Source organism: Siniperca chuatsi, linkage group LG24, assembly GCF_020085105.1.
Source record: "Siniperca chuatsi isolate FFG_IHB_CAS linkage group LG24, ASM2008510v1, whole genome shotgun sequence".
Classification (NCBI taxonomy): Eukaryota; Metazoa; Chordata; class Actinopteri; order Centrarchiformes; family Sinipercidae; genus Siniperca; species Siniperca chuatsi.
Window position 1 is genome coordinate 7,167,383 of NC_058065.1, and position 25,188 is coordinate 7,192,570.

General features: G+C 38.5%; 2 protein-coding genes across 6 annotated transcripts in view; one reads left to right on the forward strand and one right to left on the reverse strand.

Moving 5' to 3' along the window:
- Positions 1 to 25,188, forward strand: part of LOC122872385 (epithelial cell-transforming sequence 2 oncogene-like) — an 86,936-nt gene that overhangs the window by 22,925 nt on the left and 38,823 nt on the right. The gene's annotated exons all lie outside the window — the stretch shown is intronic.
- Positions 1 to 25,188, reverse strand: part of filip1l (filamin A interacting protein 1-like) — a 74,451-nt gene that overhangs the window by 11,198 nt on the left and 38,065 nt on the right. The window contains exon 1 of one of the 5 annotated variants that reach the window (XM_044188566.1): positions 2,956 to 2,976. The exons of 3 other annotated variants lie outside the window; for them this stretch is intronic. The gene's annotated coding sequence lies outside the window, so the exon portion shown is untranslated. Of the gene's footprint in view, positions 1 to 2,146; positions 2,212 to 2,955; positions 2,977 to 25,188 lie in introns of those variants that run through there. One more of the 5 variants, XM_044188565.1, reaches the window with a different exon arrangement.

Below are 25,188 nucleotides of genomic sequence, written 5' to 3' on the forward strand. Positions count from 1 at the left end.
TTCATACTTTTTTCAAGGACTCTGGATAAGAGTGTCTTGCAAGGAAGTATGCCCACCTTATCTAGAAACATACATGTGTTGAAAAATTACATGTTCTTTGAATGGACTGTGTATGTAGAAACATTGAGTTGCTAAGTGAAACAAGCAGACATCTCTCTTGCAAACTAGCCTGTTGCCTGTAATCACTGTTTATTCAATCTCTTATCTCAGTCCCCACTGTTTTTGTAGTGATGTCATCAGCCAAAATAGAAAGGACTGTAAACTCTGCCTATCACTCTGTTTTAAAGTCCTGAACTGGTCTGTATACTGACACAAGGGCACGTTGCACTAATAAAGGCAAATCCTTTGGGAGGAAACTGCATGGCTCCTATGCTCAAAATACACAGCTCACCTCACACCAGTGAAATCACTTCTAGCTTTATGGGACTATATTGCTCTATTCCCGATGTACTTTGTGGTAGATAAGGAAAATTTGGTCCAGATCACTTGCTCCTGAACTTTTGCTCATCCAGGACACACACATAGATGAGTGTATTTGGCCAACAGAGCCGCATCTGAGACCATTTTTGTTGTTAGATATAATGTAGTGCAGACTTGCAAGTCTGCATGTTATATATTTGGCGGGACAATAGATGGAGTGACCTTTGGTGATAAAATTATCCTGCAGCTGACCCTTAATTAATGTTGGAGACCAACCGCACTTTAATGAGTAGTAGTAGCTCAACTGACCAGCTTTCGCCATCTAATATAAGTCAGGAAAAGGAGTTGCCATAAGCGTTCAGGGAACACATAAATATTTCTGATCTACATAGCATTTATCCACATTTCCATCCCCATCATGTTTTATCGCAGTGCCATTAGAGAGCAGCCCTTTTAGGCAGACATCTGTACAGCTTGAAAGAACATTATTTTGGAGGAATAAATTGTAAAGTGCTGCACATAAAGCTGGTGACATAACAGTTTCATGGCTATCAACATTACAAGACACCTTACCACCCACTCTGCAGCATGTACCTAAAAACGGATGCATGACCACCACTGCGGGTCATTAATGTGTCATGGAAAAATGGGCTGCACAGAGTCATTTGGTGGGTTAGGGTGCTAAAGTGGGATATCTTAACTTTACAGGATTGTTTCTGGCTTTGTTGCAAATATATGTTATATATATCTTACCCTCAAATGTAAGCAAACATAAATGCAATTTAAAAAAAAAAAAAAAAGAAAAGGAAACATCCAGTTGGGAGCAGTCACAAGTAGCCACACCATTACAGCTTTACAGCTTCCCTCTCTTTACGTGGCTCCGAAGCTGGAAACTGTGGCTCACCCGCTGCTTAAAGCTGTGTTACACGTTCCATATGTCAGGACTGCTTTGCTATTTCCTAACCACAAGTGATTAGGTCATGTATGTACAGACCGATATATCCTTTGCGTACACACACGACCACCTCCGCTTTTGTGGATGGTGGGCCGAATGCCCTCATGTGGGACAAAGTTTGAAGGGGAGGACGCTGATTGATGCAGTGCATGGAATGTATTTAAAGTCCACACAGGCTAAGTGATATGCCCCCAGAGTGCAATCAACATGTGTAAAATATGTAGTTCTGATATTAACTTCCTGGTAGTAGTAATATGGTTAATGGAGTGGTGTGTTACCAAATGAGCCCTGGATGTGACTGTCATACAACAGTTTTTTTTTTGTGTGTGTGTATGAATAAATTGGATTATACAGTATTTCCAAAATGCTGAATATACATTATGGAAATGTTGCCACCTGAAATCCCCTCTTCAGTATTTTAACACCACAGATAATTCTTTCCTCAAAACATAGCTGCTCTTTAATGCAAAGAAGTTCTTGAGATGACTCCTAATTTCATTAATATCTGTGTAATTAACGTAATTAAACGTTCATGTTAGCAGTAATCCGAGCAGAAATCATTATTTTCTTATCTCATTTTGAAATAAAGACAGCCACAGTCAATCAGGGAAGAATGATTTCATCTGACAATAACAAGCCATCAAAAGTACTTGATACCTTTTTAAAATACTAAATGCCTCTTTGGTTCCATCCTAAAAAATAATGGGATGTACACACAGTAAATATTAATAATATAGGATAATCACAGAATATGTGTAATCTAGTGCCTACCATGCTGTGTCTCTTACACTGTCTTTTTGCTCTACCAGACTATTCAATCTTGGTATCTTGTGCCTGCAAAACAAAGTTGTCAGTATTTCTACAATTATGTTGCCTTGACAAATTCCTGCACAATAAATTAGCAGAGCCACAAATGTGACATGTTTAACACCACTTTCCGACAAGACTTTGATTCAAGCCTCATTACTGTCTAAATAGTTAATATCTTTGGTCAAGTTTGCAATGGCAGACCACTGAGTCGGACTCCACAGCATGTTAGAATAGCCGCTCCTTCAGTTTTTTAATAATGAATCAAAATGTGCTTCAGCATTTCTTTATGGATATGTAAAATTGAATTTTGAATTGATTTAATGATACACTCCCTTGCTTCGAGACATTAAGTTCTCACTACAGTTAATATATAATTTAATACACTTGAAAAAGAATTTAAAACTTGAACTTTCTTAGATTAGTTAGTTAAATACATTGAGGTACTTTGTAATGTTGGCATTTGTTGACTAGGAAAACATTATTCTACTGAGTTTTATTAACTTCTTAGACTAGTTGTTTTAAAGATGTGATTCTCAAACATTTCAGAAGTAACTCACAGTAACTACGCGACAAATAGTAACTAAAGCCAAAAAGAAGTACTATAAAAAACAAACACTATGAAACTTAGTATTACAAAGTACACAAGAACACCAGCAAGAAATGATGCTACCCTGAACATCTGTACGTCTCCAAACCAATTAAGAGTTCGGCAACTTTTTAATAAAGTTTTTTCCCCCAAAGAGTTTTGTAGTAATGTTCAGTGTGCCTACCTGTGCCAAAGGCTTTCCCAGCTTCACTGCCATAAGCTCATTATCTTGCCGTACAACACCCGTCCCTCAGCTCTTCCTCTCTGTGTGTATCTCACTCTCTTAGTAGCTGTAATGTGGGCATTCCTGCAGTCAGACCAAACAATAAGGGATGTGCTCCCTGCCTATGGACCATTACATCATCAACATGTCCTTATATGGAGCTTTGCATTGCAGAGGCTCGCAAGAAGGGGGTGTGCTTGCTCGTATGTGTAACTGTGCGGTGTGTACATGTGTGTGCCGAGTCTGAGTGTTTGAGCGAGCCTCCTAAAGTAACTGTTTAACTAAAGGATGTGGCAGAGAAGAGGGAAAGGTTTTTCTTGACGTATGTAATGTGTGAAATATCTGCCGGGTCTGTCACTGCTCCGGAGGCAGGGCAGTAGGTGAAGAGAGACAAGGAGTTCGAGTTACAGAATTTCCTTCAGGCTCTTGTCAACATAAGTCATTTATTCAGCCAAGGAGAGAGGAAAAAAAGAATCAGCTTGCAAAGTTAATAAGAAATTCTTGGATGATTTATAATTGAGACCAATGCTGAAGAACAAGACATGTAACACATATCTTTGACATGTGAAATATATATTCACATTTTGACAGTTTCACTGAAATGGTTTGTTAGCAGTGCCATTTCTGATTGAAATCATGGAGTGCTACTAGCTGCTAGCTGGCTGGTAGCATCACCCTCTTAGTCTCACTGAGGAATGCGAACATGCTAGGGATCTTGTTTTGGTGCACACTGTAGCTGATTTAGTTGCCAGGAACTCATTGTTTCTTTTAACTTGGTCCCTTACATGGGCTCCATTTATACCATTACATCTTTACAGTGAGATTTGCTATATTATGTCAGTACCGGTATACTGTACATCAGTAATAGAAGAAGTATTCAGATCCTTATTAAGCAAAAGTTAAAATAACACAATGTAAAAAATAAAAAATAAACTCTCTTACAAGTAATAGCCCTACATTAAAAGTTTTATAGCGATGAAAGTATAATAGTAGCATTAGCAACTATGCTTAAGTATCAAAAGTAAAGGTACTCATTATGCAGCATGGACCCTTTAATGAGCCAGAGCCTTATTATTGTTTTTATTAAGAAAATCGTTTGATATTTTGGGAATTACACTTATTTGCTTTCTTGCCAAGAGCTATAGATGAGAAGATCGAAACCACTCTCATGTCTGTACAGTAAATATGAAGCTGTGGTTCTACCTGTGGACTGTTTCCAGTCTTTATGCTAAGCTAAACTAACGTTCTCCTAGATCCACCTTCAAATTTAGCAGGCATCGATCTTCTCATCTAACTTTCAGCAAGAAAACCAGTCCATTCCTTAATAATACCTTAACATGTAAGCAGCATTTATATGTTGCAGCTTAGTTGTAATGGGTCTAATTTTAACTAACCTAATCTATGACAATGCACCATATTTTATAAAATGATAACTTATTTTGTGTGTATAAAATCTTAATCTGCTAAATAATAAATTACCAGAGTGGTCAAACAAATGCATTGGAGTAAAAAGTACAATTTTCCCTCTGAAATGTAGTGGAAAAATGGTTCCTCAAAATTTCACTTAAGTACAGTACTTGAGTGCATGTACTTTACTTTCCACTACTGATGAAATACAGTACATCTTGCAGCCAACATGGTGAGAATATCTGAAGTGAGGGTTGGGTAGTTAAACATCTTACCTGTGGGTGTAAAAGTGGCTTCATGCTAATGGCTCCACAAACAAATAATGGATTTTCATGCAGCAGTGTAATCATAGCTTAAGCCAGCACACATTGCTCTTTATCAGTGGTGCATTGTTCAGTTCACAATGCTTCAGTCTTTACTTTCATTATCAGATTGCTCTTACCTAACTCATACATTTCTCAGACTATAGCTGGTGATTTAATCCATCTTTGAAAAGTGTTAACATTGTGCATCATCTATTGTCATATGATGGGAGCTAATTTCAGAGATTTTTCAGAGCGGTTATTGCTACGCTCTCAGTGTCACTGTTGTTCTGAGAAAAATGTGCCATGTTTATTCAAACAATGGGACTGGTGGCACTGCGTGGTGCAGAAACATTTGGGCAACTCAAGTAGTGACATAAGTACTTCCTGACAAACACTGTGCAAGAACAACAGGACCTTATGTTTGGTGTAAGGCAACAGTGCAGGGCATGCAATAAGACAGCAAATTAGTCACATATACATGTCAGTCTGTAAAAACACAAAGTGTATTCTGTCTTTATGTGTTTTCAGGCAATACACTAAAGTTCTAACTGATTCCAGCCGTGTGTGAAATAACAAGGGCAAGACTCTTCCTGTCTCTTGCCCACTGAATAAAATATGTCATAGCTTCACAATGGCTGAGGTCACAGTTACTAAATGTTACGAGCTTTGCCAACCAAGCTGAATGACACAGCGGTCTGCAGGATTAATTTAAAGCTGCATTAGGCAGGATTTTCATGTAAAAATACAAACAGCATATATCAATACAGTGATGCAGGTTAAACACGTATAAGTGGTCAGTCAACGCATGTCATCCAACCTGACTTCATGACCCTTCCTCTCGACTGAACGTTTGCCAAACACTACGCGGCAAAATTACAAGTCCCTGGTTGTCCCCTTTTGTATGTACTGTCATTAATTTCCAGCTTTAAAGGATGTAATTACACCTCAGACTTACAGTAATGATAGGAAGCCAGGTTGGTATGTTTGGATTGAGTCAGCTTTAAGTCCACGAGCATCTACTAACCATCTTCACCAACTTCTGGACAACTTTAGAAATGAAATGAAATGTCCAGAAATTAAAATCAAAAATCTTCCATCTCTGGCCAACAGTATACTCCAAGCAAAATTTAATTAGATGTTCTCAAAATGCTGACAAATACAACAAATGCCAGCATACACACTGTGACTTGAATTTCTTTCATTTAGTGGCAGATGGAGCAGTTTTTGTGAGTCGCAGCAGGAGCCAGACACGACTCGCAAGTTCCTAAAAGACGTAAACTGAAAACATGTGGCCCAACGACTTATGTAAAACAAATTGCAATTAATCACAGCATTTGCGACCTATTGGAGGAGACTGTTGTTGGACGATAATGAATGAGGCTGTGTGAAAAGGTTTGGATGGCCAGCTTGTGCACACAGCGCCAACAGGAGCCAAAGATAGCATTTCTTTTTGGTCAGGAACTCGCCATGTTGCCTGTGCAAACACACCAAATTTGATTTGGTTTGGAGAATACTGCAATTCTTAAACTTGTTATTCAATACACTGATCACTGTGATGGGTTTTTCTTTAAGCGCCGTATGGTAATTGTCACGTGTTGTTGACAGCTAAAGGCCAGGGGATCAGAGGCTGGAGGAGTTGGGAGCACAACCAGAAAGACATGGCTGAGCTCCCCTGCTGAGACTGAAGTCTCTGCTCTTTCTCGCCCCTCACAGAAAACAATTGAAAACAATTGTCCACTTGAAAGAATGACAACTCGATTGCTGAGAGAGAATTTTTCCTGAAGCACACTTGGGCAAAGCAGGATTGATTTCAGACAATTTAAAACACAATATTTCACAATGTGCAGATTCAGTGTCACTGAGTCCAACAACTGTCCACTAAGCTCCAGCTCTAAACTATGATGTATTTTAGTTTTGTGTTCTCTCCTATTTCCTTGCAACAAACTGTTTGTTCTTAGAACAAACAATTCGGTCATCCAAAATTAGATTCTATTTCTGGATCTGGACATATTCGGGACCAGAGTACCGTACACTTGAAACAGATGTTGGGGATCAAACACAAAATCAGGCCACACAAACATGTTTGCTGTGACAAGCCTCTGCCAAATGACAAATAGTGGGGAGATGAAGATATATTATGTAACCTCTATGGGATGACTATAGCACTGACAGTACACAGAAGAATGTAGAGGTTTGGGATCCGGTTTGCATGAGTAACGTGTGTGGTTCGGCAAGGCAGTTGTTAAGTCCTGAGGCATGGTCTTCCGGCATTTCAACATGTTGCCATGTTCCTCTGAGCTGAAACTTCCTGGAAATTCCAAGAGTGTACAAATGCAAAAACATGAGCCACATGGATGGATGAAAGGATTTATCTGCTATATGAAGCAGCAGACAATTTGTGATTGGAGAAACTAGTCCCTGTCCAACTGGGACCTGCCATCTAAGGCTGTGTCCAGACCAACATTATTACTGTCCAAAAAATCCGCCTCGGGGCATCTGTGCGGCCTAGTGGTTAAGATGCCTACCATATAATTGCAAAGTTTCCAGTTTGATTCTGACTGGGGTCCTGTGTTGCATGTCATACCCCTCTACACTGTCACTGTCCAATGAAGACAATAAGAATGAAGTGCCAAAAAACTTAATCTTAGAAAAAAACGTGTCCAAAAAATGAAGAACTTCCACAACGTCACTCATCATCCCAAAATTCACTAAATTGGCCAACTGAATACTTGCAAGTGCACATACTTGGTGAATGACTTTGTAACACGAATGGTGTAATTTTACTGTTTACTTCACAATCATTGAGAAATAGGCTAAAATTAAACATGTGGTGTTTTGGGGTCTCATAGAAGTCATGGATTTATTAGTGCATTTGCATTCACCTGTTTTTTTTCTCATTTTCAAATTGTGCTTGAGTGGAAATGCTGGAACCCCAGAAAAATCACTTGGCTGAGGTGGAAAAGTTTCTATCTCAATAAAAAGTGCGACAAAATATGATGGAAACAGACTTATTGTAGCGAAAAAATCATGAAGTACATGAAGCATGTGACTTAAACTGAAGAGATGAAAATTGACGGCAGACAAAAACATTAGATCTGTGTAGAGCGGAGAGACTAACGTTTCTCAGATTAATACATTAAACAAACATAAATGCCATTTCCATCACATTTTCCACTAGTTTTCAATGATTTGAGGTTTGACTGGTGCTCTTTAAATTGTGTCATCTTGTTTGCGTCCTCTTCTTCTGCAGTGGTTTAATGGCACCTGACTGAAGAATGAATGCCTTTTTATCTCAATGCACCCAACTCCTAATATTCACATAACCGTAATGGATGGAAACGAGCATTAACTTGAGCATAGACTTTTCTTTTGCCAATTTTCTGGAAATATGGTTAATATTAGCACTACATTTGGATGGAAACTTGACTTATTACTCAAACTGGACTTCCTGTATTGTATTTCGTCTTCTCGCCTGTACCTGCAGCAACATGCTGACACCAATGTAAGGGACTATATTGGGTCTGAATGGCCGCTTAAACCTCAAAGACTTGGCTTCTACTTTTAAGGTTATGTGAGTGAACACTTGATATGGGATATCCTTGATTTCTGTTACTTACACAGTCTCCGACCAAATGTGTTGAAAAGTACAGCTGTCATATGAGCGCATTAAAATGTTGCCAATGCGTGCAGGAAAAGACACCTGTGTTAGTTTGTAAGTGCACGTTTGTGTATGTGTTTGTTTTTTATGTGCGCACTGGCTGGCACCTGATATCTAGCATGAATCTGATAAAACCATTAATGTCCAAACCAGATGGAAGCGAGATATCGCAGAGCGCAATAAGTTTTCCTACCTCTGTGAGAGTTACAGGAGTGAATGCATGTCTGACTGACACACATTTGCACGTTATTTATTTATTCTATTTTTTTGCCCTGTAGCAATATATGTGCATTAAGAATCTGATCAGCCATCTGCATGCAGCAGAACCAGACAAAGTCAGAGACAAAGACACACACTCACCCTCTCCGCTGAATGTGATTCTGTGTTTGCTGTGATTTCTGTTGCACATCAGACAAACCACCTCTCTGCAGACGAGGCCTGGTCTTGCCCCGTACACTCAGCGCTGTCTGACACACACATGCTTGTGCGATACACACAGCCCAGGGGCTGATTACCTGACATACAAGCATGACATCATCGGCTTGTAATCAAATCCATATGTCTCCTTCCCTCTTCCCCCTCTCTCGGTCTATTTCTATCTCTCGCTGGAATTCTTTCACTCTTTTTATCCACCATGTCTCCACATTCCTCTCTCTGTTTGTTTATTCCTTGTCTCCCTCTCTTGTCTTTCTCTCGCTCCTTCACAGTCTTTCTCCATCTCTGTCCACCACCTCTGTTTTTTTCTGTCTGTCTCTTGTTTCTGATCTCAGCCAGAGCCTCAACATGGGTTTTGCTGTTAAAATGGAACGTGATTTTGATTGCCAGGCTAAAAAACGCTCATGTGGATGTTTGTTGGCCATTTATGGCCAAAATCCGTTTTTATGACCATTCTCTGGCTGAAGACCTTTTGTTCGTGGTTGTGATGACATGTTGTTCTGTCCAAATAGTTGTAAAATAGTGGTCTTGACTCATCTGTGTTTGTGTTCTCCCTGTTTAACCTGCAGTCTTTCTGTTTCTTATTGTATTGTCTTCATGATTTCATCTGTTTTTCATGCTATTTATGCAATTTTTTGTGTATTCTATCTAAAGTTGTTTTAGTCTGTGCACCCCATGTCTGTGCCTGGCACAAGGTGTGTGTACAAGCATGTATTGTTGTGTCTGTCTCTCTAATGAAAAGTGAGGGTGGGGGAAGACCTTGACCTTTCACCCCCTCTTTCTGCCACGTCTGCTAATTTTTTATTTAATTGGGTTATTTTTTTACTGTTTCCTTCATCAAAGTTTGCTACTAATACTGACAAGATATTTAACTTTGATGTTCCATGATATGGATCAACTTTTCTCTACATATGTTTCTGTTGAGTCTGAATGTCTGTACCTGTCTCCATAACTCACTTTCACTGTTAGATAATTAGGATTTCACTGTCTCATGCAACCTCAAGAAACCCACAGAGCGCTTCTCTTTTTTCACCTACATCTCCGGCTTTATTGTTTCTTCCTTATTGTGTTCTGTTTAAACAGAAGGGTTAAATATTTTGATGATTAGAAAAATCTATGAAACCATTTACAACACAAACAAATGCAAGAATTACTCATTCCCTGTAGCTTGAAATGTCACAAGTCCATGATTCCCCATTTCTGCTGCAATCAGTTTGATAAGAGACCTGTTATAACGACGACAAACCAATATCAAAATGTCTGTAAAAACTCTTCTATTTTCCTTAAAGAATATGAGTACAACCTTTATTAATTTGCCATTTCAGTCTACATGGTTTGAATAATTGAGACAAATATTTTGGGGTGGTACAGCACAGCCCATTTTTTCTTGTTGATAGAATAATCTTGTTCTTTCCCAACAGCAGCGATAGGAACAAATAGTTCCTCATACCCAACTGCATAACGAATGAAACACGTAATCCTAACACAGAGTGATATAAGATTATAGGCAGGAATCAATCTTGCAGCTTCAGATTGAAGGGCTGCACCAGGCAGACAGGCTGTAATTTACAGACGAACAACAGCTATTGCCTAACAAAGGATCACACTTGTAGTACTAAAGTAAGAGAGGTGTGTACAGGTGTTTGTGTGTGTGTAGTCGACAGGGCAGGCGTGTGTCTGCTGCCCTCAATTGGTACAGCTGATAATCATTACCCCTCCAGCATTTTGGACTTTGATGTAAATTGTAAACACTTAAGGAGGATGTTCCGATCGCTGTTTGCACAGAGGTGGTGGATTTCAAAGCCCCGGGGCCACACATCAACCACCAGCCATTACATGTACACAATGGAAATATCTTGGCATCGGCTGGCTGTACATAAAAGATCATAGACAGCAAACACAGAAGTCATTATTTGAACGTATCAGTAAAATGTTCACACAACTTATTTCATATGTTTTCTGCCAAAATATCCGATCTTGCAATACAATATCCGTTTATACACTACTAATAATGACTACAGCTGAAGCAAAATAACTGTCTGAGACACCTCTTTCACTCCATCAGTCTCAGCTGCCTATATTTCATTGCCTACAGGAAGTAGCTGTCGTTCTTTCTTTTTTTAACACATTAAACGACATAGATATACATGTATATATACAGAGTATAGCTGTGAAAGAGACTGGCGTTAGTTTTATACAATATTCTTTCAGACTCTGCCCTTTATTATGTCGACATTTGATATGATTTAGACTTAACTGTGGTATTTTTTGGCATGTTTAACTCCTAACATCTCAATGAAGTACGTGCCCTACAGCAACGATTCCCAAGTAGCCCTTCATTGACACCACCCATTATGCTCCAAATGTGTTCATCTTTAAATTGTGCAAACTGGATATTATTTAACACTACTAATTACATAAATGGCAGGAGGTGTGTCGTGTGCTTTCGGCCTATCATGGTTACTGGTGACTGAGACAATAAATATGCTGAAGATCAACCTCACACAAATTCGTGATCCGTTGTGTTAATTTTTTTTCTAAACACAAATACGTGGATACATTTTTCTTATGTCGAATCACAATTTGTCTCTAGTCTTTCCACGTACCCCCTGGAGACTGCAGGTGTACCCCCTGGAGTTCAAGTACCCCTGGTTGGGAGTCACTGCCCTACAGTATCTATTAAAGCAGTTTGAGCTTTAGAGCCAGACTCCTGCTATTAAACTTCAAGTACGTGGTGGTGATCCCATTAGGCCTCACACCCTCCTCTAACAATGACAATAGCTAAACAATAGAACATGGATCTTGTAACTTGGCAGCAAATTCACAGGAAGACAGGAAGTGATATATACACACACATACACACACTAATCTGTCCAGCTGTCAGGTGAGCAGGGTGGATCTGCCTCCAGAGACTCTTTGATGGTTTCCTGGTGGATTAGCATTGATCTCACACAGTCTATGGAGGCATACAAGAGTGGCTCGCTAATCAGATTTCAAGGAGCTGAGCTTTCTCAAGTTGTCAAGTCATAAATCCTGAAATGTTCCCTGCCATTTTTCACACCTGTGTGCTTTTACCTGTTAATCTCTTATTTTGAACTGTAAAAGCTAGTATTCTCATATCTACCTCATGAACATCCACTTGAAGTAAACAGCTCATCTCTCTGAGCTGAAATAGTTTTCAGTTTAACCATCTAGTCTGACACACATTGTCATAACAGTTGAGGACAAACAAACCTGTTAGCAGAGGAAACCATCAGTACTGTGTATCCAACTCCTACTTAGATATCTGTCCCATTTACTCATTCTCTGACTTATCTACAAACACTGTCCAGCATCTTTAAACACAGGAAATGGGTTTCTTAATCTGGCCATCCTTTCACAACTGCATTAATGGTAAAAATCCAAAAACCTCGTCCTCTGCACTGATACGGGTCATCACATTGCTATTTCAACACTGGCCCGATTAAGGGGACAGCTCCAAAGGCCGGCATACACGAACATCAGTTTGAGTCAGAGGAGGGCTGCAACAAGTTGGACAAGGAAAGATTTTTACGTAACAGATATGAGGACACACTTTTGGCGTTTAGGTAGTAAGCCTCATCATGGTATTTGAGGGAGATTTATGTGTGAAAAACACAGTGTACAAAAGTGTGTCTATGTAGGGTGTTAAGCAGGCCCAGAAGAGATCTTGTTCCAGTCTTTGAGTTGGCACATAACAGTGATTTTTAGCACTTTTGTTTCTCACATCAGCGGTGGATTTGTTTGTTTTTGTGTCCCATTTTCTGACACCATTTGAGAGCAGCATTCTCCATTTTTATTGTTTTGTACCCTGTTGCACCAGTTTGATCCTAAGTTGGAGTGTAAAGTTTGAACTTTGTCCAGTTGCATCATCTCTACTTATGCTCCAACTTAGCTAAGTCGACGGTAATCAGAAATGATTGCAGAGAGACTTCCGGTGGTGTCTTGGCGGTGTGAAGACATGTCCACATGTGCTCCTCATACATTCAGCGACCGTTATAGTTCACCTAGGAAGTAGTTTATCCAAAATACATTTAAATACTTTCTAAACATTAACTGTGCTAAATTAGCCATCTACTCTGGAGGCAGTAGCAGGCTAAAGGAGGCTGCTAACCAAGACAATGGCATTGTTAGCCATCAGGACAACGCTAGCACCAATGTGCTAACTCTGATGCTATCAAGTCTGATGTTTCATCCATAAGACGAGGTCTTGACGGAGCTTCGGAGCTGTATAACTCAACTGCAAACAAAAGTATTCAACAACAAACAGAAAATTGAGGAGATGGAATCCACAGTGTTATCATTTCTGAAAAATGAATGTAGTCTTTTACAGGCAATGTGCTCCCAGTGTTGTTATATCATAATAAACTAAACTACATTAGAACTTACCCATAAGTTATTTATGCAGTTGAAAAAGTATAATGTAGTTTTCAGGTCAAAAAATGCCCATATGCTGTTTTATCAGTTACATTTCTATTCTTTATGTATCTAAAAATGAGAGGTTGTAGACTTCTAAATGTACCAAAGTGCATTTTCTCTTTTAATAGCTTTTTTTTCTGTCTCTGTGTCATAATTGCTACTATGTCCTATGTCCTCCTGATCCCTCTATCTTCCTTCCACCATCTCTGTCAGTCTGTCTGTTCTTGTTTCTGTCTGTGTTACCACAGTCTCTCACTGCAGACAGCACACCCCTGACGAAACTCGCCAGATGTCCTCATTCGTCATTTATCCGAACCCTCTCATAACGCTTTGGCTCTGTTCACAAGAGCAAGACCTCAGACGACACACATCATTTTTCATTAATGGCTCACATGTGAGGGGATTAGAGTGATTAGAAAGAAATGACAGGTGATCTGTTACATTTACTGGAGAAGTGCTATCAGATTACAGCTAATAAAACAGTGGGTGATTGTTTTATTAAAATGTATGTATGAAGAAAATTCAACAAGTTGTTAAATCTAATAAAGTAATAGGTTGTTTGTTATTGTTTTCCAAAATGACCCATATATGCGTTTCTGATCTTGCACCACTATTGGCAGGACTACATGTCCAGCAATCTAGGAAAAAATAACAAATATTGTCTTCTATATGAAGCCTGATATATCTTATTCCTCTGTGCCAAAGAGCTCCATTGTTGCCCAGAAATCTATTATAAACAAATCAATGATCTACAGTAGTAGTTTATTTTGTATGTAGTTTATTTTGAGTACGCCGTCCTGCTGATGTAAATATTACTCACTCAATAACCTTTTTCAAAAAATGAAACCGTATATTTTGTGACCCGTTCATGTCTTCAGTAGGAATGTAAGGGATTTGGTTTAGTGCCACCGACAATGGAAGGAAGTCAGAAAGTACTGAGATGTGAATTAAGAAGACGTTCAGACCAGATCTGTGTTTGAAGTGCGAAGATTTGAGCAACGTGTTTTAAGTTTAATGGACTTGCAATAAGACAAATCTAAATATTGTGCTTTGCAAAATTTAGGCTTCATTTAAAACAATACTAGTAATGTTTAATATGATTTTTCCAGTAATGTGACCCTTCAGCAACTACTGCCTATTATAACAACTTCCTTTACATGGTTTATTAGAAGCGTTGTTCCTCTCTTTCACCCCTTTGTCTCTTTCTTTCCCTCTCCTTCCCTTTCTCGTCTTCCTCTCTCTCGTCTCCTTCCTCCCTCTCGTCTTATCATCCTGCTGTTCTCTCAGCCTTTCCATCACGACCAGCCTGCTGCTTGCTCAGCCCAGATCCTCCCACTCGCTGCTCACCTCTTTGTGTTCAGGAGGAATGTAAATGATAGTGATTCAGGATGTTGGGTGTGACGCTGGAATTTACTTAAGCGAGACAGAGCTGTGGTGGACTGTGAGTGTGTGTCTGTGTGATCGTCTGTCTTAGTGGGTGTGTTAGGGGTGAGATCACTCCCCTTCCCAGAGTGCTCAGAGGAGATGAGACCCCAGCGGGGTGGCGTTTTGGGATTTTGGACACAAACTCTTTCTATTGTCTGCTCACTTCCTGTCCAGGCATACAGCTTTCATTATCCCAATTACTTGGCAACTGGCCTGTTGAGAAGCAGCAGACTGAGGCTCATAACACTTAGCCGCCACGTCATCACTTCAATTTCTCATGGATTGTTGAACGTCATCTCCACATCTGTATTTGTTGTCTCAACATTTTTATCCTTCAAAAGACTATGGGTTATTTAGTCACTGCACAAAATGATTTGATTGAATTTAGATGTTGACTGATGCAAATAGCTTGAGTTAATCCGTTGTAGAATCGATGGATGCTTGATTGCACTCCTTATTATGGGGCAACTAAATAGCTGCTTTGTGTCAAGCCATCTGTCAAGTGTCTTGAATTGTGAATTTTTCGAATGTGTGGAAATGGTATTAGTATCCATGCTGTTCCACTCCAGGACATTGTTGTTGATTATAGTCCTCAAATCAAGTCCCCTTGCATTTAAAGGGATTATGTGGCTTCATACCAGCAGTAGGCCAGTGCTAGTTGAATGCACGTTGTGACTGTAATAAGCATTTTTATAATGTGGAACGAACAGTGTGCAGGAGCACAGCTGGTGGGAATCAGTGCAACATTAGCAAGCTAGGCTAACTAGCTTATTAGCCTAGCTTGCTAGTTAATACTTTACGAGTTGAACACAAACTTGACAGTATTGGGGTCCTCCCCAAATGTTGAATTTTATAAAAGTGCAGATGTCTTAAAGCACTTACCAGTGCTATGCAGGCTTGTTGAAAAGGCTTGAAGCTATCATTGTTTTGGCAAATCTGTCCAAAAAATATGCACAATATCTGCTGTATCATCACTGTTTATATTTCCTTGCACAAAAATTTAGAAGTGATTAATTGTAAAATATTGTGAAAATCTCAAAGGTTTGTGCTAGAAATTAGTAAGTACAATATGTCTGTACTGAAGCCAGTAAATGAATATATTATATGTTCTTCAGGTCACCTTTTATCCTGCAACCTGGTTTAAACAGGTCAGATTTGCACAGTTTTGTAGCTGTTTTAACTATGACTTCATGCCATGCCAGTCCATAAAATCTGAAACCTCTCAGGGACACAGAGAAGGAAGGAGCATGTTAAGGATTCTGTGGTACAGAGCGGCCCTGGTGTTTTCGAGTCTCTTGGCTAAATTAGGATCCCCATGGCAGAAAACACTTAAAACGTTGATGAAGTGCATCGGTGGGATACCTTAGTGCATCTCAAGGGGCTGCCTGAAAGGCTTGGATCAGCAGCGTTATTAATGAAAGGCCTGAATGTTGGATTTTAGCCCGTCTCTATTCTGGGTGATGTCACCGTCTGGATAGACACGACTAGTCTCACCTCACTGACTGAACACAACAGATGGCTCACATCTGGAGGGATTCCAGGGAAGCATTTTAGCACTAAGGGTTATGAGGTTTAGCTTTGTCCACTAACTTCCAGTGTTGATGAGGATAGATGGTGATTTTATTTTCTATTAGTGCAATTAGCTCTGGCAGGGTGCCTAGTCTTGAGAGGCTTTACAAGATATTTGAAAAATGTAAAAACATCTGCTGGCGTAGTTGCGTGGATCTGTACATACACTTGTGTCCTCTTGTTTTTTCCTACATTTTGAAACATTAACAGTAACGTTTGCCAAAGCATATTTCTTTCCTCATAATGTTTACATATTCATAAAAGCAAACCCAAACTGATTTTAAATCACACTTACAGCCTTTACTAGATTCTGATCAGACACTTAAAACCTATGAAATACATTTAATCTTTTTTCTTTTCATTTGATAGTTCATGTTATTAATGTTTTTTTCAACAGTTATTTATACAAGGAAGATTATTATTGCATTTTGAATGACACATTCTTTTTCTGCTACACTCTCCTCTGCAGTATTATACTGCACATATACATGTGGGAGATTGCTAATGCAACAGCAGTCTCACACTGTTGGCCACTCAGCAGCTCCACTTGAGTAGTTGGGGCTTAAATGGGGCTTAAGTTCCCAAAAATTGCCCAAAGGAACCTTAACAACACTTTTTAAGCCAATAACCTACTTTTCAACATTTGGTCTCCCCAAAGGCACCCCAAGGCCTTGAGTTAGGGGAGCCTGATGTAAAAACAAGACAGCCTCTGTTTTCAGGAATAAATTTGTGATAAATTCCAAATCAGTTTTTCGTTTGATACTAAAAACGCATTTAATTTCACCCTTCCCATAAAAAAGGCTTCCATTTAAAATGTAATATTAAAATTTGGGTGCAGTCCCTCTGAAACGACGCCAAGGCCTAACAGAGCAAAAGAATAGCTGCTAAATCAGATTTTTATGTTATTTTGGGTTGAGCAAAAAACCGGCTGTAATATACAGCTTCTCGAAATGTGAGCTCATAATTTTCTTTGTTTGAAAAAAAATAAAAAGAGTGTGCCTTAGGAATGAGCTCATGCTATACTTACATTAAATTAGAGAGATCCAGGCATAGCATTTATTCTCTGTTGTGTTTGCTCTTTGTCCAAACCGCAGATACTGTACCTCCTCCTTGGCATGCTTAAACATTACAAGAACCCCTCTTAAATTGTTGGATACTTTTATTCAGATTATAGGTGATACGAGGAGAGAAGAACTGATATTCTCTGCTTTGGCACTGGGACACTGTAATACTTGTGGACTGATAATTAAAAAAAAACATTAGTGTCCTTCTGAAGGAATGAGATAAGAAAAAACCTTGCTGTATTTATTCAGGTGACTAGACCAAAGAAACCCGAACAAATAAAGCATTAAACATTTAATGTCACACTCCGCTCTTTGCAGAAGCCTCGTAAGGGTTTAGTATCCAACCTTACTTGTCTCCTTGCTGACATGGATACTTCCCCTTTCTTCCACTTCACTAAGCCATGAGAGGCTCCTGAAACTGGATAGACCCTTTAAACCATTTTTCCACCCTTTAGTCATACTCCCCACCCACCTACCCTTCCCCACCTCTGTCCCTGCCAGGAGGATTTACTCGGTTTCAAGCCCAAAAACATTTGTCCTGAGATATCAGCCCCTGGACTTTGACAAAAGTCTGATTTTATCACTCTAATCTTTTATGGTGATGTGCACAGGCGATCTTAAATCCTGCTGCAACCCCATCAAAATATTATCTACCCGACGTCTTTATCCTTCAGTGCTACAAGGGTATCAAACTAAGTGCCAGCTGTTTATGGCTCAGTGAGGCTGCAGCTCCTCATCAGGTCAACGCAACATCAGGATAGGAGATTTTTTTGAGTAAAACTAAGTTGACTGCATAATTTAATCTTGGAAAAATACAGTGTAATTGAGGTTTTGGGCTTGGATCAAAAAGACTGTTTTGCTCTGGAAATGACTTCTAGGAAGAGTGCGGTTCAGAGTTTTGGGCGGAGGAAGGTGGATGTTTGTTTTGCTGTTATGACAATGCAGCTCAAAAAGTGTATTGTACATGTTGTGGTTCATAAGTATAAATTATTAACCATAGGAGCCATTAAGGTTGTTGTAGTATTAATTATCTTGGCACTGGTCTTGTCTCCTGCCATAAAAAGACAGAATTTGGTTTTCTGTTAAGTCATGCATATTATTGAGAGTTAAATTACATTTCTGCAGTGTTTTTGCAGAGTGCTTGTAAAAGATTAAACTGTTAAACATTGCTTCCACATTCTTTTATTGAAAATATTTCTCACGACATTACTCACAGATACATAATGACTAAGTTTCAAAAATGTCCTTGAAATATTTATAAAAACAGTAATTAGTATTGAGGGGAAAGGTGTGTCTGAAAAGATAATGTTTACCTTTGTATCTCAACCCTAAAAACAGACCAGTGCCAGCTATTCTCCAGTCCCATAACCTAACAGGAAAACCTTCTCATCAATCATCTCCAGCACCTTGCATCGAATCTGCGAGGAGGGAATTTAAAACCCAACCGTGGCTCGTATTTCCTGGTTAGTCTGAGCCCAGGATGCACTGTGACAGGGTGGTCCCTCTGACAGCTCTCTATTGTTCCCCGCCAAAAAAGTTTCAAAATTTGGTTTCCATATCACAACTTGACACCCAACCACCTCAGTCTTGACTGGTCCTTCTTGAGCTCAACATACAGCCTTGAGATATTTTCACTCCCACAATAACCACAAACTCACTTCTTACTTTCTCTTTCTCAACGTTTCTCTCGCTTGTTGTCGCTCGTTACCCAGGGATTTACAATATAGGAGACCTGGCATATTTAAATTCCTTTGAGATGATAAATGATTAAAAGATTGTACGATTCCTCAAATCCAACTCCCTTAGCCACAAATAAAGACCTGTTTTCACAAGAAACAAGTAACCAAAACAGTAGCTTTGTTTTTCGGTCTCTGTCAGACAAACTTCGTCAAGGAAAAGTAAATTAAACCCTGCTCCCAATAAACATCCATAATTAACAGTTTCCACCTCTAAATCAGTTGCTTCCTAACACCCTGGAGCAATTTTCAATTTTACACAAATCCCATAAAATCCCAACAGACACAATGACTTCACAAAGTGGATTTGTTTAATGGAGGACAAAATATTTATCTTACAGTATATCTGTAGTTTCTTATACAGTTAAGATACTAGAAAATTATAAAAAGAAACTGATTTGCAAATTCAGGTTAGGTTTGGCAGTTATTAGACACTAAAATATAACAGAGAAATAATGTTAGGGAACTGGAAATAAAAGCAGATCCTCTGCTTAGTCACCTTTTTTACACACCTCATTGTTTTTCTGATTATACTCTTACTACTTATGTAAAAAGCTTAGTCTGACAATATAAGAGAATAGTTCGGCATTTTGGGATATAAGCTTATAGGCTTTCTCTGCAAGAGTTAGATGATCGATACCACATATTTGTCTGTTATATATAAAGCAGTTATATACAGCCAGCAGCCGGTTAGCTTAGCTTAGCATAAAGACTGGAAACAGAAGGAAACAGCTAGCCTGTCCTGGTCAAATGTAACAAAATCTGCCCACCTAAACCTCTAAAGCTAATTAATACCATATCTCGTTTGTTTATAAGTATAAGTACATAATGTTCTCTCTGATCTGTATCAGACTAACGTATTAATGGGATAATTTGGGTTCAGATAAGAAAGGAAGTTCTACTTAAAGCAGAAATAAATTCTTTTCATCAAAATACCACTAAATTAATAGCAAATATAAATTATTAGCCTATCTATCTCCATCCATTCTCTGCTTGATATAGACTCTTCAGTGATGATTTGATCTTGTGTTGTATTGTTTGTTGTGGCCGTGTTGTCTTAGCTTAAGTTATTAGCTGAGTTTAAGAAGTGGAGAAAAGCGACAACACGGGAAAGTGAAGGCAACAATAGTGGCATAAATCACTGACGCAGCTGCCACTTGACAGGATGCTATTATTTGCTGCTTTGTTTACACCGCAAGGTGTCCTTCATCAAGATGAGTGACATGTGGTGGGATGTGAATGAGAAATGAGAGGGAGGACTTGTAATGTAGTGAGAGAAAAAAGGATAGCCAAAAGTGATCCTTTTTTTTGTGCCAAATACAGTCCCACGGGTGGGGTTTTGCTGCCTGGCAGGCTAAACTGACTCTTACTCCCAGTGGTTGAAACAGGATATGAGGTCATGAGTTGTGCTTACATGAACATCCTTAGTAGACTTATCTGCCAAGGTCTTGCTGATTATTTTACCGTATTTCTTAAGTATTTAAACATAATTTTAACATCTCTATTTAAAGTAATGATGAAGGAATTCTGTCGTGTAGTACTCAGGTTTTTATGTGCTTCAGTTTGCCTTCAGTCATTAGCAGTGACATATTTATGGACCAAAAAATAGTTTTACTTTTAGTGAGCCCCATTCTCTGTACTGTTACACTATAGCCAATGACAAATGCGGACCTCTCAAATGAAAGAAACATTGTTTCTTAAACACTCTATTTTAATCCCCCTTATTTACATTTATAAGCAGTTTATAAACAATTAATACATGTTTAAATCACACTATAATGTAGTTGTAAGCAGAGATAAATATATATTTAAGTGTTTATATAATGCATTTGTAAACAAATAACTACACCGTAACTGGTGAATAAACAGTTAATGAATGATCGACAATATAATATGAGACATTTGTATTCATATTTTATAATATGTTTAGTATAATCATTATAATAATTTAGATTGTTTATTAATAAAGCATGTCTCATAATAATTATATGTATTATTGAAGTATTTATTCATATATAAAAGCTTCTTTACTCTCCCTGACAAAACTCCACCCGCTGATGAAGGCCATGCAATGTGGCTGAAAGCCCCAAAAGAAATTTAGTAAGTGGACCTTGAGTTAATAATTTTTTTTTAACACTTTTATAGTAGTAGTTTTTAAACTTGCCTTTGAATGATTTGTACATATGTATAAATATAATAAATGTTTTATAACATTTATATCACATTATATAAATGTTGTCGTGTGTAATCATACTGCGTATCATTAAATAAGATAACAGCTATGTAATACTATTATCAATCATTCATTAACTGTTTATACACCAGTTAGGGATGCTTCATAGAAGTTATAATCGTTGATAGTTAAATTACAACTACATAATGTGTTAAAAGCAATCCATATACTGCTTTTTAAATGCTAAATAGGAGAGTTCAAGTAAAGTGCTAATTTCTTACATTTCCATCAAGTTAATGGCCTACAACAACACAACAATAATCCTGTCTTTGTTAAAAAGAAAAGGGCAAAAATGTCACCACATTGATTGACTTTCCCCGTTTGCACAATTCATTGTGGCCACATCCAGATAGCCCATTCACCACAATGAGCCATTTGAGTTGGCAGATCCAGACAGACTCTTTCCTCCCTCCATATTTCACTCACTATCTCGACATTGACTTGGTCAGGAGCACAGGCACAGACTCATTGTTCAGACACTGCAGCTGCCAGCTACGAGGACGTAATGTGCAAGTTTCTCGCTGTCGCTTCCTTCCAGCCTGACAGGACGGGAGGGGAAAATGGCTTCCCATGGCTGCCATGTTTTGCCAAGCTGTAACTCAAGAACGTGTCTGCTAGAACAAATGTGAGAAGAAGGTAAATCAGACAGATTAGCCCTTGCTGGCGGGTAATGTATCCTCCACAATGTCAAGTTTGTCAGATTTTCTCTGATGCAATTTGAGTCTCGCCACCATTCGCTGTCTCCAGCTCAGGCCACGCACGGTTCACAGCAAGCGGCTCACAGCAAGCGTAGAAATGTCATGCTAACTCTACATTAGCTGCATTTTTCCTCCTTGACCCTGGCCCCTCCACCCTTGGTGCTATTTCCTTTCACAAATAGGAGATTAGCTCATACATCACTCCTGCATATTCCCAGGCAGCATAATCATTTGTCAGGCTCTATTCAGTTGACCATTCAGTTGTTTGTCTTAATGTGAGAAGTTACAAATAAGCTGTCAGAATGCTCTAATAACACTGTGGCTCAGTTAATTTGACTGCACAACTCATGGGTGCCATCTTGCCATTATAAAACACCATGTCACCCACTGCTCTTTATGTTTATGCCACTAATTGTCCCTGTTTTTTCCCTGTTTGATTGGAATAAGATCTTTTCAGAGATGCCATTGCGTCTGTTAACCCAGGCCTATATGTAAACCCTGAGGCTTTTACCCCTTTTTATAGGGAGAAATGCACTAGAAAAAGGACTTTTTCCACAATGTTAATGCAGAAAATCAAACTTAAATGTGCTAAGACACCTTCTGCACTCCTCTGACTTTGAAACGAGAAGCTGATTTTATAGATTTCTTTAAATTATTCCACACTTACTTTACAAAACCAGTGACAAGACTGAACCAGAAAATGTGGCTATTACTCTATCACATGCAAATAGTGCCACAAAATTTTTATTTTACTTTACTTTTTTTTTTGTTGCGCAGTTCTAGAGAAGTTGCACACTCAAATTCATTACCTGAACAACATTCAAGTTCTATATTAGGGTTGAGTATTTCTCCTTTTATAACAAGCCTAAAAAAGGTTGGAAAAGTACAAGCAGAGAGTCTTGCGTCCTTGTGGTTGGTGAGGTCTAATCGCTGCATTCTGTCAGGGAGATGTAATCACATTACGCCATGCAATGACGACTCTCTGGGCCTAATTACCACCTAGTTTGCAGATGTAGTGGAGTGATATTTTGACAGTCTCTCGCACACACTTACGGCGAGGTTACACACAATAAAAATACACTTTCATGTGAGTGGTATCTGTTTTATGTCTTCTAACATGTATTGATGCACCAGTACCTGCACATCTGCAGTGCAGAGTTGGTCCAACTGTGCACATTGTTTTAATATTTTGTCTATGAGATAACTTGCCAAAAAAACAAACAATGACAGATTGTTAATCAGGAAGCGTGACCTGCAATTGCTGTGTTCACAAGGCGGTGCACAAACAAGAGTAAAATAAGCCACTTAACTAGTTTATTCCATTATATCAAAAGGAAATGCTTTGCTCAAGGGTGCACCAATCCACATCTATTGGTGATTTTCTTTTCCCCGACAGACAACAGATCCAAAATGCAAACCTATGAGCTCACTTCTTTCACCTTTGAGCAAAGGACGCCTTAAAAACTAAGGCTCATTTCTCTGATCTTGCAAATTCTGTGTATTCACACTGTTGAAGAGGAAAGCTTTCTAAGACTATATTTTCTTAACTACTATAACTTTGGTGCAGGGCAGTGTTGAGAAAACATTAATGCTTTTTCAAGACAAAATAAGAAAATGCAGGGTCTGTTTTACTTCAAAGCATAATATGAAAGCCCTACAGCCCAAACATTTCAAATGCAAGTTTTCTTATCATATCATTCTTCACTCTTAAAATTGATCTTGGACTGGGGAAAACATAATTATTAAAATAAATCACTCAGTAGTCAGTCAGTGTCTTACAGTTTATAGATAAAGTTGTGCAGTTCAACAGCTTTTAAGGTTAAGAGAAGAAAAAGGAGGTTAAGTCTTAATACCATCAGCCTTGTTACATTAGATTCAGACAAATGAGCCTGAGGTCGAGGAAACTGTGGAGCAATCTGCTTGTTATCTGGCCAAAAGAGAAAAGGGAGTGTTTGCTGACCAGCCTGAATTAGGTCAGCAGCCTCTCAGTTTTTCCTACAATGTGGGAGTGATAGTGTGACAAGCGTCTAGATACACAAACAAAGGTGGTGCAAAGCAGGAAAACATATTCTGCTGAATATGGACTCATCTGAGTTTTCATCCCATCCCATCAATATCTGTAGAGCATAACCCAAAATCAGACATTTAGAGCTCTCAAAGTAGCCAAAGGGCCTCAGTGTATCTACAGAAGCCATATTGTATTAAGCCTGTGTGCAAAAAATTACATAGCATACCAAAAGAAGTTTTGTACCGCCAGAACGCCATTTAACCACTAGTGCATTACTTTCAGTGGTGAAGAAAGTATTCAGATCCTTTTAAATAAAGTCATTTATATTGGTTTCTTGGATTTTTAATACTGATGCATTTGTGTGTAAGAGGGACCAATTTAACTACTTTATATTTTGCTGGGTAGTTTAATCTATAACAACAAATCATATTTTTTAAGTTGATTATATATTTTGTATGTAATCTTTATCAGTAAAGTAACTCTAGCTTGTGACACTAACATTATTTTTATTATTGTTCAAAAACTCAAATAAAATGGTAAATATAGACAGTAAATATAGTGTACTATATAGAAAATAGGCAGTTTCTACATTCTCTAACTTGGTTCTATAAGGTTCCAGCTGTGAGGCCAATCAGTGCTACTATGCTAGACAGTTAGTTTGCTAAGGTCAATTAAACAGCTCATGCTACTGTTTGTTAGCATGAATTCATGCTATCATAAGTAACAAGAGTTACCAAGACTACTGTAGATATTACAACAATTAATAAAAATACATATTTTTAAAAAATGCTGCTGTCAAATAAATGTATTGAAATAGAAATTACCATATTTCCTTCTGACGTTTATTAATGTTGAAGTATAAAGTAAAATGTAAGTAAAGTGAATTAGAAGTACTGTAAAACTGTACCTAAGTACAGTACTTGTAAATGTACTTAGTTACTTTCCACCCCTGACTGCTGATGAAAATAAGCCAATATTGTTTTATGGACACTTACTGATTGTCATAAAGGCCACAACATCACATCATTTTTGGCGACTGAGCCACTGGGACATCAACAGCTATCACATAAATTATTTTACTGCAGTGTCCTTTCAGTCTTTGTTTCCTTCTGTATTGCCCTTCTCTTTTAATTCATCCGTAAATTCAGTGTTTAGTTGCACACTTGTCAACTAAACTAGAAGACATTCTCCTGAACTTTTACCAAGCAAAGTGCTAAGA